Raw genomic sequence first — 20706 nt, 5'->3', positions numbered from 1 at the left:
GACTTTAAAATCTGTATGAGTCTGTTGCGTCCCTTTTAGAAATGGATGCGATTCATGATGAGCCAGGAATGTGTAAAAGCCAGTTTGACCAAGGTGCAGATTATTGATGCTGTCGCGGCTTCCGCAGTGCTTCAAATTAGGAAAGATATTCCAGGCTTGGTTGCTTTTATTTCCAGATGGTGTCCGGACACTCACACGTCCATATGCAGGTGGGGTGAAATGTCTATCTCTTTGGAGAGCGTGTCCGTCTTTCTGAACCTTCCCGTAATAGGAAACCTCGATGTCAAGTTGTCTGCAGATGAAGAAGAAATGTGCGCCGCTCTGGTTGCGAAATCAAAAGGATTCGTTCGGAAAGAAAACGAGACGAGGTGCTTCTATGGCTGGTGGGTGTCTCAATGGTTTCCTGATTAGTTGGAGCCAAATTAGAAAAATAGTACACTTCATGTCGCAGCGTTCTTGGCTCTTTGGTTATCCAGAGATATTTTCGATGACGGCTCTGGTAAGAAGGAGATAAGACAGGAACTTATCAAGTTTGCCATAAAATTGGCAAAAGGTGTTGTTCTCCCTATTGGAGGCTTGTTTCTTGGTTCTCTGTACACACTTGGATCATCTGGTTGCGGACATCTGCGCTTCAAATGGCTATATGAGTGTTGGAGAGATGGTGTTCATGCGAAGCTGTACGCCCGGTCATGTGCCGTCTTTCTTTCGAGGATCTTGCAAAGCAGTTTCTTACAATATCGATAGGGCGGCTCGGCATATTGATTTTTACCAAGGGGTCCCACTCGTTCGTCAGTCGGCTGTTCCAGAAGACTCGTTGCCAACTGTTCTCGATGCTAGTGTTCTTGTGTCGGGTAAAAGTCTTCCTTTTCCGCTCGCGGAACGAAATCCATCAACAACCTCCAAATATAACATATTTTGGCAGGATAAGTTTCTCGCTATCCATGGATTCGTGAATGATGTGGTAGAAAATCGTCGTAGTAAGCCTTCTCCTGCGGTTTTAGCGGAGCACCCACTGCTGAGGGATCCTTCTTCCACCAAGCGAAAATCCGTTAGCCCGAATGCAGATAGTCCCCAAGTGAAGGAACGAAGGTCTAAAGGCAGTGCAGACAGTTCCCAGTCAGATTCGACAGCCCTACCGACTTTCAGTTCGTCTAATATGAGGGTACGTATGCTTTTCTTCTTAACTTTAGTTGGATCGTGTATATCCTTGTTTCTTTTCTGAGTATCCGTCTTTGTATCTTTCCCAGGGTCTCAGCAGCGTGAACACCTTTACCAAACTTGCAAGTAGTCAGAAAACATCATTTCTCGAGACGGAGGGTGGCGGTGCTGAGCCTATCCATGGTGATGGGGAACCCGAGAAGGATGAAAGTTCAGAGTCCAGTGATGGCGAGAGTAGTTCTTCCGACAGCAGTGTTGAATCTTCCTCTAGTCCGTCTGAAAGCGAATCAGTGAGTCTCCCGCATGTTTTTTCTTCTTTCCTCTCTTCCTTTCTCTTTGGAGAATATCTAATCTGTGATATCATAGGGGGAAGCCGTTTCTGAAGATGACCATGAGACGGAGACTGGCGGAGATACAACTTTGTCTCCAACTGTGACAGCCGCACCGGGCGACCTTGAAATGGATGTTGATCAAGATGAAAACGTCATTGTGACTCAGACAATGGAGAGTACTCCAGTGGCCGCAGGTGCAATTGTCATTAGGAATCCCTTGTCGGTTGCTGATGCAGTCACGGGCGCCACTTTCAACCCTCCATATCTGGTTCCTCATCCGGATCTTGTGTTGATCGGGGATTTAGCGTGCCAGCCAAACACGCGGCGCTATACACCAGGATATGGGAAAGCTACGGACATATCGCCACGACCAAGAAAATTACTAGTCGATTTCCGTTGGTTAAGAGTGTGGAGGAAGCTTTGTCTTCGATTGACGACATGTGCAATGTTACTGGTAATATTGTTTCTGAGGATGTATTCTCGAGCTGTAGGTTCCTCGTGAAACGTGTGTAAACTTCGAGTTCAATGTTCCTTGGTTCGTTGAAGATTTTTCTAAGGTTGAAAAGTTGCTGGCCGAAACAGTCGAAGGTCCTTCTGCGGATATGGTGAAGAAGAAGGAAGCGGAAGTCGAAAAGTTGTCCAGGAAGCTGAAGTTGAAGAGGGCGGCTCTCCAAAGCACGAAAGATGCTTTTGCCAAGAAGAGCAATCCATTATTGAAAAACTTTCCTTGAACGCATTTCTGTCTTCTGAACTTCTTATTTTAGGTTTTTTTTTTTTGAAAGGCAAATGAAACTCCTAGTTTATGGTTTTGATTTCCTGGATTTTTGGTTTGACAGATAAATGTTACCTCGAGGGTTTTGGATTATTATTTGGAACGAACTGTTTTTAGAATAACGATGATTTTTGGTTACGATTGCGAATGGTGCAAACATCCCAGGAAATCCACTGAATCGTGAGCATTGCTTGTCGACAGAGAGCATGAGATTAAACATAACATGGCTATTGGTTTCATCATTCCCGTTAAAACCTGAAGTAGTAAACCACGTATTTTGTCTAGGCAAGAATTACTCGGTTTTGGATCTTCTGGTGAAAAAGAAATCTCCCGGATGTAAGACCGAGTTTTGTGGGAAACATCGTCGTGACTGTGGAATGTCACCAATCATTCCTTGTCGTGTTGTCGATCCCTGGGCGGATCGTTTGCTTCTAACCCCTCGAAAGTACCCAGTCGTCCCTTGATGTATCACGAATGATAATCGAGCCTCCTAGTAGCTGAGTCGTCGATTCCTGAACGGATCGTTTGATTTTACTGTCCTGATGTCTGGGTCGAGGTATGAGATCGAGGATTGAAAATTGACATCGTGACCGAAAGATCAACTTCCCACTGTGGTCACCAATTGTTTGAGGGTGAAAACGATTTCTGCTGATTTTGGTAATTTCGGGTGTGTGGGTGAGAAACGAGTTTAAACCCTAAACAATGTACTGCAAGGGAGTACTTTAGATTCGAGAGATCAATATGTACAAATCCGGCCTAAACCAAGAAATGGTCGTTCCAGACTTGCTTCGGTCACAAAGTGAAGGAGAAGGGTTGGTTTTGGGGAGGGAAGCGAAGAGAGTGTTGAGACCAGAATAGTTGATTCTGGAAGAGTAGTTGTTTCACGACTTGTATCAGAAAGTGGGAAGCTAACAAATGGAAAGATAGCAAATATTTTCTGAGTGTTGTATCCTCCTGACTTGAACTTGTTGTTCGGTGGAAATAGGTAAGACCTATTTATTCAAGTCGAAGTGAAACGTACTCTGGTCTCGTAAGATATGGAAAACAGATGAGTAAATGGGAGGAGGTGGTAACCGGGAACGCCTGGAATTGATGTTCCATAAAATAAAGTGTTTCACCAGTACACATTGTATTTACTAACCGCCTCATCCTTATGACACTGTCTTATAACTGGCGTAGTGTACGCCGCACGCTGTAAACCGCCAAACTAATACCCAATGAGCATCCCCCAGTTTGTGACATGTGTTGATGTCTCGAGTGTTTTCGTGGAAAACATGTAGCATGTTGTTGTTCGGAAATTTGAGTTTGGGAGACTTTCCGGCTCGGTGGTGACCTTCGACGGTCGAGATTTTGCATCTTGAGAGGAAGGGTAGCCGTTGATTATTGCAACCCTTCGTTTGGTAGCCAGTGGCATGAAATCATGGCCGGTACGGCTTTAATATGGCCTAGTTTAGGCGCGGCCAAAAGTTAGGGTTTTGACTTTGTTTGGGCGCGACCAAACTAGGGCTTGGCATCGGGCCAAATGTTGCCATGCGTTAGCTGGTAACGTTGGACGTCTAAGTTCTGCATCTTAGATGGAAAAGTGGTCGTTGATCTTCGCAAGCCTTTGTTTTGGTAGTCGCATAGGGAAGGCTGGCATGGTATGGCGCGGCAAGGTGGTTGGCATACCATTGGCACATGTGGCATGGCTGGCATGCCTTGGCGCGGTTTGGGTGTGTACAAAACAAAGGTTTTGGCGTTGGGCCAAAGGTTACCATGCGTTGGTTGGCGACCTTGGACGGATAAGATTTGCATCTTAGATGGAAGGATGGTCGTTTATCGTCGCCAACCTTTGTTTTGGTAACCGCATAGGGAAGGCCGGCATGGTTTGGCGCGGCAAGGTGGATGGCATGCTATTGGCACATGTGGCATGGCCGGCATGCCTTGGCGCGGTTTGAGCGTGACCAAAACTAGGGTTTTGGGCCAAAGGTTACCATGCGTTGGTTGGCGACCTTGGACGACTAAGATTTGCATCTTAGATGGAACGATGGTCGTTGATCGTCGCAAGCCTTTGTTTTGGTAACCGCATAGGGAAGGCCGGCATGGTATGTCGCGGCAAGGTGGCTGGCATGCCATTGGCACATGTGGCATGGCCGGCATGCCTTGGCGCGGTTTGGGTGTGACCAAAACTAAGGTTTTGGCGTTGGGACAAAGGTTACCATGTGTTGGTTGGTGACCTTGGACGGCTGAGATTTGCATCTAATATGGAAGGGTGGCCGTTGATTGTCGCACGCCTTCGTTTTGGCAGCCGTGAAGGGAAGGATGGCATGGCATGGCTTAGGCGTGGCAAGGTGGATGGCGCGGCATGCCATTGGCACATGTGGCATGGTCGTCATGCCTTGGCGTGGTTTAGGCGCGGCCAAACTAAGGTTTTGGCGTTGGGCCAAAAATAACCATGCATTGGTTGGTGACCTTGGACGGATGAGATTTGCATCTAAGATGGAAGGGTGACCGTTGATTGTCGCACGCCTTCGTTTAGGCAACCGTGAAGGGAAGGCCGGCATGGCATGGCTTAGGCGCGGCAAGGTGGATGGCGCGGCATGTCATTGGCACATGTGGCATGGTCGGCATGCCTTGGCGTGGTTTAGGCGCGGCCAAAGGTTACCATGCGTTGTTTGGCCACCTTGGACGGATAATATTTGCATCTAAGTGGAAGGGTGGTCGTTGATCATCGCACACCTTCATTTTGGTAGCCGCATAGGAAAGGCCGGCATGGTATGGCACGACAAGGTGGTTGGCATGCCATTGGCACATGTGGCATGGCATGCCTTGGCGCGGTTTGGCGTGGCCAAAACTAGGGTTTGGGACAAAGGTTACCATGCGTTGTTTGGCGACCTTGGACGGCTAAGATTTGCATCTAAGATGGAAGTTTGGCCGTTGATCATCGCACGCCTTCATTTTGGTAGCCGCATAGGGAAGGCTGGGATGGTATGGCGCAACAAGGTGGTTGGCATGCCATTGGCACATGCGAAATGACATGCCTTGGCGCGGTTTGGCATGGCCAAAACTAGGGTTTGGGCCAAAGGTTACCATGCGTTGTTTGGCAACCTTGGACGGCTAAGATTTGCATCTCAGATGGAAGGATGGTCATTGATCATCGCATGCCTTCGTTTTGGCATACCATTAGCGCGGAGGTGCGGCTGGCATGGCATGCCATTGGCGCATTGGTGCGGATGGAATGGTTGCCATGCCTTGGCGCGGAGATGTGGCTGGCATGGTCTGCCATTGGCACAGTGGTGCGGCTGGCATGGTTCGCACGCCTTGGCGCGGTAGCATGAGAATTAGGGTTTGGCATAGATGATGTCAGTCAGTATTAAGGGTTCTTCCGTGGAACATGACCCATGTAAAAAAAAAGGGTACCCCGGTAATTCTTACGTAGGCATGCTGATTGATTCAATAAATGTGCTAATGGTCATAGTGACGTCATGTTAGATGTACAGTTTTACGATTTTGACCCTAAGCTAAAAACCACCATCAACAGAACCGTAACTGGATATTTTGATGTTGTTACGATTGGTAATAGTTCAATTACCAACCGTATGTTCTTATATCTGAGAATTTTCTTCAGTTATGGTTGGTAACCATTTTAGTTTACGAACCGTAACTCAGTTACGGTTGGTATCAAGCATTTGGTTACCAGTTACGGTTCGTATCGAGCATTTAGTTACCAATCGTAACTAGTTTTACGATTGTATTTTCTTCAAATTTGACCAGTTACGGTTGGTAGTTCATCTTTTACGAACCGTAACTTCGATTTACGGTTGGTTATGAGCATAATTCTAACCGTAATTAGCTCTGAAAATGTAAAAAATTGAATTTTTTACGTACTTTAGATAACTTTAAGCAACAAAAAGCTAGTTGGGACTAATTTAGAAGTATATACGGGCATTTTCAGGTCATGGTTCTTCATCTTGTTGGTTAATTTCTTCAATTGATTGAGATTGACCTTCTCCTCTAAACTTTTTTTTAACTATAAAAATATGATTTTGGTTTTGATTTAGAGGTCATATAAGTGAAATTAATCATTAACACTAAACTTGATTATCATCACTAAACTAGGTTATCAATTATGAGGGTTAATTTGTCATTTTCGGTATTTTTTTTATAAGGGACACCTTGAATGATCATGTAATGACCCTGTTTTTCCTATTAGAATGTCGCCCCTCTAATAAACCATGCCACCCGATAACGGGTTACAATAATAGGTTAAACTAAGTAAAATTGGGCTTGAGAGTCAGCTAGTCTGGGTGCGAAATTGGGTTAAATTATGCATATTATAGAATTTGTTAAAGATATTCTCAAATGCTTCTTTTCAATGGGACAAATTCAGAAAGAAAAGAAGTAAGACTAGATTTTCATACATATAATCCTGAAGCCACTGCTACCAATTATACAAGTTCTTCAGTATTAAGTCTGCGACAATGGCTCTAGACTATTCATATAGAAAGATCAACGTTGATGTAGTTTTCGTTCCAAACAAAGACGTTGCAGGGGCTATTGATCAATATTATTTAGGGAAAGATGTTGGATGTAGTATCATTACCTTTGATGTTACTTCTCCTTTCATGGAAGAAACAAAGTTGTTTAATTAGTCATTATTTGATCATCGTCTGAATATGGTACGTCTTATTGTAGAAGGTGATGCTGCAAATGTAACTAAAGTCGTCCCAGATGATTCCAGGATGTTACATGGAGCATAAAAGCGTTCCTGTTGGCAACTAAAGAAGCTTCTGACACTTATATAGATATTAAATTTGTATATATTTCGAACATATAAATGCATTCGCATACAATTTATGTCATTTTGTCACGGATGATAATGTATCAGAGGCGTGAGTAGTACTAAGATGGGTGACCTCTTAGGAAGTCCTCATGTTGATTTCCTGAACTGAGTGAGAATTCATTGCATTCATATGGTTTCTCTCTTCGTCATTTCCGAATATTTTCTCTTCATTCATTTTCAAACAATTTTCTCTTCATTTCGCAATGATTTTTTATGTTTGTGTGAAATCTAAGTGTATTTTTCTATTTATGATTTGCTTTGTTTTTTTCTTATTTTTTAAGATTTGTCTTCTTTGAATCTGTTCAACATTGTACTAATTTATTCCCATAAAAGAACCTTCTTCTTCTTCAAACCCCTCACAATTTGAAAATTTGATTAGAAAAATGTCAAATCTCCTATACGAAGAAGAAACCTTATTAGTCGATATCCCAAAATATTTCAGCGATGATGTAGAAGACCTAAAGTATCATTTCACTATTAAAACTTTCAAAAACATATAATATGGTTTTAGTATTCTCTGTTGTTTTTTAAAAAAGAATTAAAGACCTTCTGGTTTATTCGCCATCTACAATCCTATCATGGCTATGTATGTGATCCATTTTGAATTGTGACTCATCTGCTCTAAAAGGATCTCATTTGAATATCAATATTGATTTGCTTCCAATATATAGAACAGTTCGATCCTGGAAAACTATCCTTTAAATATATATAAGTTCCAGTATGTTAATTCAATATTCAAGTTCATGGATTACATATAAAGGCTCTCCCAAAAATGCTTGAATCTGTATTAAGCTTGATTTTTCCAAACATGTTCCAAAAGAGATGAAAATCACTCTTCATTCGAAAAATATCTTCCTGGGTAAACTAAAGTATGATAATCTCCCCAGAGTATGCTACTATTATTTCATTTTGGTAATCTAATGAATGTGTTAGAGCCTCGCTCGGTGGAACTTGCAAGTTTTAATATCTCAAGCTTGTTGTCAGTGTTAGATGTACAAGACTAAATATTGATTTCTAGTATACTAAAGTCAAGTCTTGGAGTAGGATAGAGTATGGTAGTTGAGTATTAGACATCACTGAATAACCCTCGAAGATCGAAGACTGGAGAACAAAAGAAGATATTTGTGAGAACTTCATCAACAAAGAGGTATGTGAAGATTGTCCTATCATATTCACTCACATCATTTACCATTCGATCTTATGAGACTATGTCATATGATTTTAGTAGATTTAATATTTCAAAGAAGAAATTTCGATTTCAAGCTTGTCTTGGTTAAACTCTCGAAATATGACTCAATTCATTTACCATTCGATCTTATGAAACTATGTCGTATGATTTTAGTAGATTTATTATTCCAAAGAAGAAATTTCGATTTCAAGCTTGTCTTGGTTAAACTCTTGAAATATGACTCAAGCAATGAATGTTCATAAATCCTTAGCAATCTCAGTTAGAACAGTTTATTGTTCACAATTTTTTTTTTCAAGTTGATCATCTGGAAATTGCTCAGGCAACTGTGCACACCGTCTATGGATATTAATTAAGAAAGTTTCAAACCAATTATGAGAGCTACGAAAACTAATAGGCACAAGTTAGAAACTTGTTTATGTTACTAAAATCTCGAACTTTCTGAGGTTTGCAAACTTACCCAGTTTAGTATTAGAAAAAGATCTCGAACATACATGTACGTTCGACTTTGCTAAATACTCTTATAGAAAATTTTACGACAAATTTATTCACCAAATCACTTTGTGTTTGTGGATCATTGATTAGTCTTGAGTGTTACTGAACACCACTATGTTCTTGTGAGTTTAGATGCTACTTATCCGCTATGAACCATCATTGTGGGAGGTTCCAAAACCCTGGACCAGAATGCATATCCTTATGTGTAATTTTGAGGAAGGCTTCTCACATGCTTACATAAATTCCTAATAGGAATTTTGTTTAAACTGAGAAAGTGTTTGCTTGGATATCAAGCTTTCTTAGCTTGAATTCAAATCTACCTAGAGCCTTGAAAATCTATAAATAGAGAGACTCTTGCAATAATATTTCTTCATCCCTGGCATGCTTGTGTCCTAGTCGCTAAGCTAGAGTCATCCTCTATAACCTAGGTTTTCTTTGAGAAATATAATTAGGTTATGATTATGAACTTAGGGATTCGTGAAGCCAGGTCAGACTATCCTTTACCTGATAGTTCGTGTATCAGGATCTCATTCTTATTGATCTTTAAGGTTTTCGTAATCTCATATCAGGAACGAGATGGATAAAAATCACAAATTTATTTGTCTTAAACTTTTTGATTCCTCAAGATATATAGATATTTAAACTCTTCTTTGATTTGTTTCGGTTGTTCTTGAGAGATGGTGTAATCCAGGCTTCTCATCTAACTGAGCGTAAGTGTTCCAGATTCGTGAGGTTTGTTGTAATTTGCCAATTACAATCAAATTTCCAAACCTAGTTTGAAACATATCAAAAATGAAATCAAATATGTTAGACACAAATTGGTATCGAAAGTATTCACTGAGGTTGACGCAAATCTTAGGATGTAAAGGACGTCAGCTAAGGGAATCTAGTGCCCACAATCATGAGAGGTTCAAGTGGCTTAGGAACACAACTGCAGATGAGTTTCTTGAAAGTTTAATTCAGACTCAACTATATTCCATTTTGAAGCCCGATAGTAGGCTAACGCCTGTACAAGTTTAATACAATATGGTGTTCAAAGTTGGACGAGGACCCGTGGTTTTTCCTGCAGCTGTTGTTTTCCTCGTTAACAAAACTTCTGAGGTCTTGTGTTTTTCCTTTTCCACATTATATTATTTTATCTTTATAATAGGAATAAAAAAATAGTAAACAATCAATCTATATAGTTTAAGTTAATATTAATTGAGATAAAAAACAAGACCCGTTCTTGTTGAACTCATATCTTGAAAGATAGATTTCAAGTTTCATACTTGTTAAAATGTGGATATGACAAGATTGATCTTGGATATTGATTTTTGAGATCGTCCACGAACTCTTATACACAATCAGGTTCATGGACCCTTTGGTCTATAAATATTAATTCTGGAAGAAAAAGAGAAAAACTTTATATATAATCTTGTTCAGGGGTCTTTGTTGACATACTTGTGATTGTATTAGGTTTTTTCCATACGGGTTGTCAAACGAAAAAGTTGATGGTGTATTTGCCACCCTCTCCTTTTCAGAAGAAGTTTCTTATCCTTTCTAAGGTCTTGGAAAATGTTAATTCTGCCAATGATGAGGATTTTAGTTTGAAGATGCAAGATTCAAGTCTAACTCGACTAAGTGAAATATTCGAGAAAATTTCAAGCCCAAAATTTTGTCTTTCTTCTTCAATGATGATTATCAAAAACATCATTATCATCAGAGTTCTCAAATCACGATCTTTATCAGGAAAGTCACCAATCATCACCACGCCATTAATAAAAATTGCCCACTGTCAAGATCTTGAATCCTTGTAGCAATCAAGGAATAACGTCTTAATCGTTAAACCCTTACATCAAATCTTAATCGTTAAACCCTTATATCAAAATCCCCAAGAATCTTTTGTGCACGAGGTTAATGATGCATGTCGTTACAGTGCTAAAGGAAAGAAATTGACCGAAAATTCAGTTTCTTCAGTTCTCACCCTTTCCCTTTATGTTGTTAAAAATTCACCTCTTGCTACCAGTTGCATCACCGACTCACCCAACAACTTACCAAGAAACCAGAACCAAAATATACCCACCATTATTCCATCGCATGAACCTTTTTTATTCCACCCGATAACTCGTCTATATACATCCCAAGTATATTATGGCCACCACTTCTATCAAAACCTCAATAACTAAGCTCAATCCAACTTTAATTATTAGGTTCATTCTTCATACTCAACCAGTTAAGGACATCCCAATTTCATCCACGTAACTCTCTTTTCAACCTAGCTATCTCACATAGTAACCCTCATATGCATTCAACCACAACTTTCTCCACTGTAGCTATAAAATCAAGTTTCTTATCCTCATTCCTCTCTGGTTGACATAATGGTGGCAACATAAAAAATGGTGGCAACATGATGCAGGAGTTAAAAAATGGTGGAAACATGAAAAAATGGTGGACAACATGGTGGCAACATGATGCAGGAGTTAGTTCAGCTCAGAATAACGTTATTCGTATTTAAATTTCAGGAATAAAAAGCGGACTATTGATAATGGAATGTGATCTTACAAATAACCATTATCACCAATTGAGTCCAACTGAATGGGTTATCGTAGCTAACCCTAATCAGATGCAAGATAAATGACAGTCTTTTCGGGAAACTGACATAGACTCGGGAATGGTACAATAGTTCAAACCCTTACTTCATTTATCAGAGCTTTCAATCCTGAAAAAAAATTAATGTGAAACTAGATTGAATGAAAGGAAAAGCCCGCGTGTATGTAATTCTCTTGATTTTAAGAACTATCACTATGTTCATTTGATTGGTTTTAGTGGAGGATTATAAGTTCTGAGGAAGGATAAGCTTGACCTCACAGTGGTTTCCTCCAAAAAAAAATTTAATTCACTGTTGAATTGGAAGCCAGTTCAATTTTCCTATATGAGACTTGTTGTATATCTGTGGACCACCTACTCAACACAACTCCATTAGGGAGACTTCTACTTGGTTTCTAGGGTTTCACATGATAGTTTTCGTCTTTGTTGATTATGTTGATGATTTCCAAAAACACATGTACCTAGTTTTTATCATTGGTTAAAGATGTGGTTGGATTTTGCAACCAATATATTGATTTTATGAATTAGTTTTCTCTCAATGTTATCGTTTGATTTCTACTGCGTATAACAATTGCATGATGGATGTATTGCAATATGATTGAATGCTTGTTTAGTTAAGTCCAGAATTAATTGAACTCACATCCATATCTATAGCTAATTAATTTAGGGTTTATTATCGAGCGATAATCTTGAATACAAGTAGCACGATATGATTACGGATTGTAGTGATACTTTCTTGTAATCATATGTAGAAATTTACCTTTGTCAGAATTGTTTGTGCAATGTATTTCAATTGCATTGAATAGCCTATTTCACAAATCTTAATGCACTTTGGGGAATTGAAATTGATTATCGCAAGGCGTCGGGTTATTCTTTGGGTAGCATTCATACTTGCATCGTTTTACATGGAAGTGTGATAGTTTTAGGAAATTAACGGAGTAACTTTCTCTCTTGATACTCGAGGACTCTTGATGATAACGAGATTGAATATGAGTTCTAAATTCTAATCATACATTCAATACTTGTTTACAATTGAAGATGAAACTTTTACTCAATATTCTCACCTTATTGATTTGCGTGTCTTGCTTTCTTATTTTGCTTTTATATTAGTTTAGTTACATAGAAATCAGAAAATCCCCTCATTGTTTTATATAGGAAACGAAACATATTGACAACCCAAGACCTCTATGTGGGAACGATCCTTTCTTGCCCTTGCTATGTTATATATTTTGAAGTAGTGAGAAAGTAATATTATTTTTGACGCATACAACATCGATCAAATTTTGGCGCAGCTGCCGGGGAGGCAGCGGGTTGTTTTTAGTTTTTGGATTCTTATTTTTGTTGTTAGTTTTTTTTGTTGTGTTTTTCTTGATTTCTGGTTCTTAACATAGTTTTGAGAACTCTTGTTTCAGGTACTTATTATGGAAGAGCATATTGGAACAACGGATACGGTTAAGCTCATTTTGTAGCTTGAATTTCCGGATAACCTGCTTGCAAATGCAGCTACAAATCACATCACTTCAGTTCATCTGCTATACCCTCCATTTCGAACTTCCAATCAACACAACCACCATTCAATCTATGATTTCAATTTCTGCATCTTCTTCTTCCCTGAGTCACACATCGATATCTTCCTTTTATTTTTGCAAATCCATGTCATCCACAGATCCATACCATTTCTTTCTTCTATTGTAAATTTGTTTCTCAAACAAACCCAACTTCACAATTCCATGTTTAACATCAAACCCTAGATTTAGTTTCATAATAAATTCACCAAATATCGAGCACTCATCATTCCTACACATACATGAACCCATTGTTATCACTAGTATCCATCATCGATTCCTCCTTCTTGAACTCGAATCTGTGAACTTGAGCTTGCTGGAGAGTAGAGGTCTTGGCAGCAGCAGAATGGGCTAGCCGGTTTGTGTCTGAGACAATTTTTCTTATTTTGAATCTGAACTCATCCTAGACTAGTAGGTTATAAGGCACCAGGACTTAGGCACCCGCTGCTATAGATAAGAGCCACCAGAAATGGCAACCCCTTAGTGATTTAAGACTTGTGTGCTTGCTATATTCACCTCCATCAACACAAAATGCCTCCAAGTAAAGCATTTACCTCTTATTTCTCTTCTTTTTCGCCATATGACTCCATTACACCTATTAAGCTCAAAAGCAAACATAAGATACATAGTTTACGAGAAAACTCGCACAGAAAGCATAAACAATAGATAAATATCAAGGTATTTATAACACTTATCAAATTCCCCCACACTTAGACTTTGCTTGTCCTCGAGAAAATCTAATTAAACTAAAATACATAAAACTCCCTTTCGTCAAGGTTACAGTTACACTTAGTGAGTAACAAGCCTTTGAATCCCTAGGTGTCCCTAGTGGACTAATTTAGTCTCGTGAGAGTTTACAAGAGGTATATCCACAAAACCTACTTTTCCAACTTACAAGTTCTCCGAAATGATAGCATCCAACGCGCTAAGAAGACATAAAGATTTTGCACACTAGTCATAAGAAGTTAAACATATCAAAGAACACAATCTCATTCTTAAAAATTGAGAGAGAAATAACCATGCACTATGGATGAAATTCAGGTTCAAGAGTGATCGAAAATCTCGACTCTGCCTCACGAAAAAGGGTTTTATGAAATGGCTCCCAGTAATAAACAACTTTTTTATGGGTTACACACGTGTCCAGATAGGAATGAACAGAGAAATCCTTCTACACGTTTAATGGTTAGAAGGCAAAAACCCTCCGAAACGTTTTGAAAACCACATCTTTTATAATTGTGATTTTTTTTCCTGGCGATCTCTAAGAAGGAAATCAACCACTTAATAAGGATGAGAATATGCTTACTTACCTTGTTATCCGTTCAACGTGCAGTTAGCACCACTCTCACAACGTCCATAGAAACGTCTTCGGTCTTCAATCCTTGCCTTCATCTTCGTTTTCGTCTTCGGTCTTCAACTCTTGAACTTCGTGGAATCTTGAAAATGTGATGTTTTCCTCTAATTCCTTGTTGCTTGAAACTTCATTATGGATATTTCTTCTTTCACTGGCTTTATTGAAAGAATACAAAACTAATAATGAACTAAACAAACCAAAATATGATACAATGAATTTTTCTTGTCTATTTTTTTTTCTTTCATTTTTTTAGACAAGAAAAATAAAAAAAATATAAACGAAAACAAACAAAAATAATAAAACTAATAATAAACCTAATGAACTTTTCTCTTGTCTTGTCTTTTTTTTTTTCCATTTTTCATTTTTTAACAAGGGACCTAGCATAGTGATGACTTTGTCCCAAATTCTTTTTTTTTTGACAAGAGAAATAAACACAAACTGAAAATAAAAATAATATAAGTACAAATGATCATGGTGTAAGTACTTTACCGCTTGATTCTTCACAATGTATATTTTCTCGATATCATAAATTTCTTGAACATCTTGATAATCTTTGCTTTTGTACATAAACTGTACTAGTCGTAATATATTATTGATTATGGTCGTACATTACTTGATGAAGCTGCACTCTTTATTTTTTTACAGAGACTGAGAACCATTGTCGAAAACCAAAGAGCCCCTTACCCAGATGTTGTCCTCATTAATTAGTGGAAAAAGACCACTAGATCTTAATATAAACAGATGTAAGACTTATGTATACCATAGTATATATATATATATATATCCAGAGAAACAAACATTGAGCAAGAACAGAAAATAACAACAAGATGAACTACAATATAGCAAATGAGTGAAGATAATACGGACTGGTATAAATTGGCTCACAAAGTAAACACACTTCTTCTTCTTTTACTTGTTGTTGGATTTGAGCAACAATCCTTTCATCTTCTTGAATTCTATAAAGATCATAATTAAAATAGTAATCAAACATTTCTTCTGAATCCATGAATTCTTGTTTGATAAATAAAGAGAGAAGCCGATGGAAAAAAAGAAATAAAGAGAGAAACACAGACAGAACAGATCAAGCAGCCACTTGGGTTCCTGGTTAAGTTATAAACTCTAATCATTCTTACAACATTTTTATTACTTGAAATGGACACGAAACAAATTACAGTTCAATCAAAGTTGATTTTTGATGACTTCTCTCACTCTTTCTTGCTTTTCTATTCGACTGCAATCATGACTATTTTTTACCGAGTAGTTAAAAGAGTTGTGTCCAAAGAAGTTGTATAAGCACCACGTACCCCATGTACGCTCCAATGATAGGCGACACATGTCATAACACATTAACGATTCATGTAGAAATTGACCTTTATCTGAATTGTTTGCGCAATGTATTTCAATTGCATTAATTAGCCTATTTCACCAATCTTAATGCACTTTCCGGAATTGAACTTGATTAGTGCAAGGCATCGGGCTATTCTTTGGGTAGTATTCATACTTTCATCGTTTTACATGGAAGTGTGATGATTTTAGGAAATCAACGAAGTAACTAACTCTCTTGATACTCTATGGCTCTTGATGATAGCGAGATTAAATATGAATTCTAATCATACATTCAATACTTGTTTAAAATTGAAGATGAAACCTTTATCCAATATTCTCACTTTATTGATTTGCATGCCTTGCTTTCTTGTTTTGCTTTTATATTAGTTTAATTACATAGAAATCAGAAAATACTGCTATTATTTTATAAAAGAAACCGAAAACATATTGACAACCTAAGACTTCTATGTGGGAATGATTCTTTGTTGCCCTTGTTGTATTATACATTTTGAGTAGTGAGAAAGTAATATTATTTTTGACACATAATGCATCTACTACTAACTCCTATTAAAATCGGTTTCTGCTTATTCTGGAGAATCATTATACCTTTGATGAAACTTCTTTTCCCAAGGTGGAATGCTGAAAAAAGAAAAATGTATCTCCAAAAATTCCTACATATCTTTGGAGGTTACTTTAAGTTGAGATTGACGATTTATCCAAGTTGAGCATTTGGTCTAATAAATTTAAGAGGCTTTCTGAAGTTCGTCTTTCCTTCAGATAAATTCAAATTTAAATATTATAAAGAGAATGTTGGATGCCATTTTATCTATACTTGTACTTTTATCGTAATCCGGCTATATAGTTTAAACGACATTTTTATCGTAATCCAACTATTTACAAGGGCAGTCAAATGATATTTCTATAAACTTTCATAAATTTTTTATTTGAGCGACTTCTGGAAATTCTCTGAAAATCTGGAGAATTCTAGTGATTCTTAAAGAATATTTTAGAGAGTCTTTATGACATGTAGAGACAAAAAATCGAGATTCATAAAGAGTCTATGTGATTTATGAAGACAAAAAATGTATAATATATAACTAAAAATTTAAAACATCTACCGACTTTTTATTTTATTATGCACGTTACAATGTTAATAAAAGTACAAGAAACACCTATTAAAATATTTTTCATTCTATGAATAAATCTCACTATTGTCTTATGGCTAAGTTTTCGGTCATCCCACATCTTTTTATTTGCTATACTATCTGATCATTGGTTAGCATTTTTTTGTTGTTTCATCAGAGAAGATGTCCTTTGAAGTGGCAAAGAGAAAGATCGGTCGGTATACACGAGGGCAAAGAATAAGACGTAGGAGATGTCCAATATATTCAGATGAGGTTGGTTGTATTAGTGCGCAAATGGCTCATCCCTTGGTCATCACCTCAAACAAAAAAGAAGATAAAAAATTTGGTCCTACTCTCAGAACAAATATTTCCTAAATTTCTAAGTCTCCCAAAATATCACCTTTTGTGGAGAGATTTCTACCATGCCTATTTTCATGAAAAAAGTCTCCCCAAATCTCTGAAAATTCTAAATCATTGACTTTTAGTTCTCATTCGAATAATAGGGGAATTGCAGTGAATCTTATGAAATCCTAATCCAATAACATGGAGTTCCATAACATTTAAATGACTTAAAAAAAATCTATAACCAATAACAAGAGACATTAGGAGACTCTCTAAAATTCTCTATGAATTAAAAGTAGATTTGGAAACTCTCTGGAAACCATTTGAAATCTCAATTAATTACCTCCGTGTTAGTTTATACGAAACAAAAGAGAAATTATAGTTTATCATTATAAATCATATACATACGGGAAATGTTATTCCTCTTCCTCTTCTCCTTCCTGTCTAATGTGGCGGATGAGCTGTACCAAAAAGTTAAAACCACGTCATTTTTTCACGTGAAGTCTTCCATCTTTTTTTTTCTCTACGTCCTCTCTCTTCATTTTTCGGTTCTTCCCCAAAAAAAAAACAGAAGAAAGAGATTTAAAATGGCGAATAATTTCTTGAACCCATCGGATTAGGTTTGAGATTTTGTTGGTAGCGGTGGTTCTACTACTTGAAGACAGTTTTGCCGACTAAGATCAATAGGAATTATTGCAGAACATGCTTTTGATGCTTTGTTGATTCTTTAATTTCAATAAATTTAAAGTCAAAATTAAGGATTAATCTCTTCTCCATGATCATATTTATGAATCATTATTTCCCGAAATTTAATTCATGAGTTAAAGAAAACAAAATCAGTGTTGGTGGTGATTTGAATAGTTTGATGGCACTAGGGATGTAGATGGAGATGCTGGTGATGGTTGAATCCACTGCTAGTGGTGGATTTTTTGTTCTCGATCCCATGTGATTATTTTGGTGTAGGTGCTTTTCTCCTTCCATATATTAAAGATGGGGATTGAGACTAAAATTTTCAATCAAGGTCTTTGTGGTTCAATTAGGGTTTTCTGCGAAAATCTAAATTTTATGTGTTAGAATCATTTGATTCCACAAAATTAATTTCGTCTTGCTAAAATTGATAGAAACAAAACCACCATCTTCTCTTAAATCTCCAGATTCACAATCTCTTCGCACAAGACCGTAACAGCCTAATCATCAAATACAGCAAGCTCAAAGAACATTTGAGATTTAAATCTATGCAGGTGAAATATTATTTGCTTGAGGGAGGCAAAAATTAGTTGCAAGAGATGAATTTTTTTTTTAAGGAAGAGGTGAAACCTCTAAGTTTCATTAATAAGTAAGATTGCTTACATCAAAATGAAAAACATGATAAAATACAAACGCTTTGTATCACAATTACAAGTAAATTGTAATACGTCATACGTATCAAAAAACATGAAATTCACCAACAAACTTGATGATATTCGAGAGATGGCCAGTGAATTAAGATTCTGCCATTTTGATTTGAAGAATCTGTCTTGTTCTTTGTTTTCTTCAATAAGATAGATAAAATTGTCCTAAAAGGGAACCGTATGCACACAACATCAATATCATGATCACTTCGGTGGCCATAGATCTTCATGGAAACGAAGTATCCCTTCATGGCGGTGGGAATCGTCGTTGTTGATGTAACTGAAACGATTGTAACAATCAAATGAAACGCCTTCAAGGCTATTAGAAACTACTTCACAAACACCTAAGAAGCACATTATATTTTTTTCTTATAGTTTTTTGAAAATGACAAGAACAAGAAGAATGATCCGAAATTAACAAAACTCCTATTGAGTTCCGTCTCATACACTTTACTTCTCCCTCAACCATTTTAGGGATCTAGTAGGTGACTGTAATTGCGTGAGCATACCAAATCCAAAGGAAATGATCCGAAAAGCCAAGTCATGTATGGATCAGATTTGTGTTATGGATATGTTCCTCTTTAAGACAGGTAGGTGACAAATGGGCCCAACAATCTGCAAACATTGTTGTACACAATTAATAAAATTCAATGATGATGAAAAATATTCGGTTGGAAAATCAACTAATCAATCAAATCCGGCAACCCCATAGGGCTGCACAGGTACCGTCCCGTCCCATGAAACCGTCTCGGAACTGCAAGAATCGTACCGGTACCGTCCTGGAATCGCGATCAGATGGGACAGATACATGTATTAAAACTGGTATCGTGCTTAAAGTAGGTACGAGTAACGGTTCTATGCTATTCCCGTCCCGTCCCGTAGTACCGAGGATCTATAGCCGTTGAAATTAGGGTTAAATCCTAGCTGTTGATAGCAGGGGTTATACCCCTTCTCCATCGTATTCCCCTCATATCTTGTTTCCTCTCTCAGGTTTTCTTCATTTTCCTCTCAGAGAAGAGGCGAGAGGCCATCGAAGCACCACCATGTTCTAAGTTCTAATCATCATCATCAGTTCTAAGTTCTAATCATCATCACCAGTTCTAAGTTCTAACACCATCTTCTGAGCCACCGCACCACCATCTTTGTTTTCTATTTACTGCAAGATTAACCCTAGAAATCAAATCACCTCCTTCTCATTATCTTGGATCAAAATCATTTTCATTAAAGACAAAATATCATCCTGGTACATCTTCTTCAGGTATAATTAACAAACCCTAATATTTTCCATAATTTCATTTTGTTTTTATTCATGTATCCTGGTTTACTTGTCTAATGATTTAATTGAAAGGGTTCAAATCGTATAATTTGAGGTATATATTTGTGAAATTGCAAATGAGATATGGATAAATAGGGAATATCAGGGTGTATTTCTCTACTTTGGGTTTGTAATTTTTAAGTTAATCTTGTCAAGTGTGGTAAAAAAGTGTTGGTCTGTGAGATTTTTTGCCTTTTGTTGAAATGGGGGTTTGTTGTTTGGCTATGTGTAATATCTGAATGTTGGTTGTTTTAATGTTCTAACTCTGGTGTTTTTTAACTTGTTTTTTTCATTTCAGATGGATGCAAATGCAACTCAAAGTCAAGCTGCAACTGAAGTTGGTTCCTCTATTCACCCAACATCTGTACATGTACCTTGTGTTTATCATTGTTGATGAGAAGCCATTCATAATTGTTGAAGGTGAAGGGTTTAGGGCATTTTGTCAAATGTTGGAGCCTAGATTCAAAATGCCGAGTCGTATGACCATTTATAGGGATTTGTTATAACTCTATCTCGATGAGAAAGTTATTCTGAAACGTTACTTTGCATCTACCAAAATGAGGGTGTCCTTGACAACTGACACATGGACTTCAACTAACAATAATAACTACATCTGCGTAACTGTTCATTTTATTGATCAAAATTGGAAGTTACAAAAGAGGATCATTTTGTTTTGTCAAATTGAAGGTCACACAGGCACTGATATTGGTCAAATGTTAGAAAGATGTTTATTGGATTGGGGTCTTGAGGATGTGTTTGGGGTTACTCTAGACAACGCTAGTGCTAATACGAAGGTAATTGAATATTTGAAGCAAAGTTTGATTGGTTAGACTTCATCTCCAGTTAGAGCCGAATATTTGCCCTAAGTTAGTTTTTCTGATTTGTTCATTTCTAAATACTAATATTTCCATGTAACTCTGTAACTTTTCAATGCATGTGTT

The sequence above is a fragment of the Papaver somniferum genome, chromosome 11 (genome assembly GCF_003573695.1).
Source record: "Papaver somniferum cultivar HN1 chromosome 11, ASM357369v1, whole genome shotgun sequence".
NCBI classification, from domain to species: Eukaryota; Viridiplantae; Streptophyta; class Magnoliopsida; order Ranunculales; family Papaveraceae; genus Papaver; species Papaver somniferum.
This window is presented reverse-complemented; position numbering follows the sequence as displayed.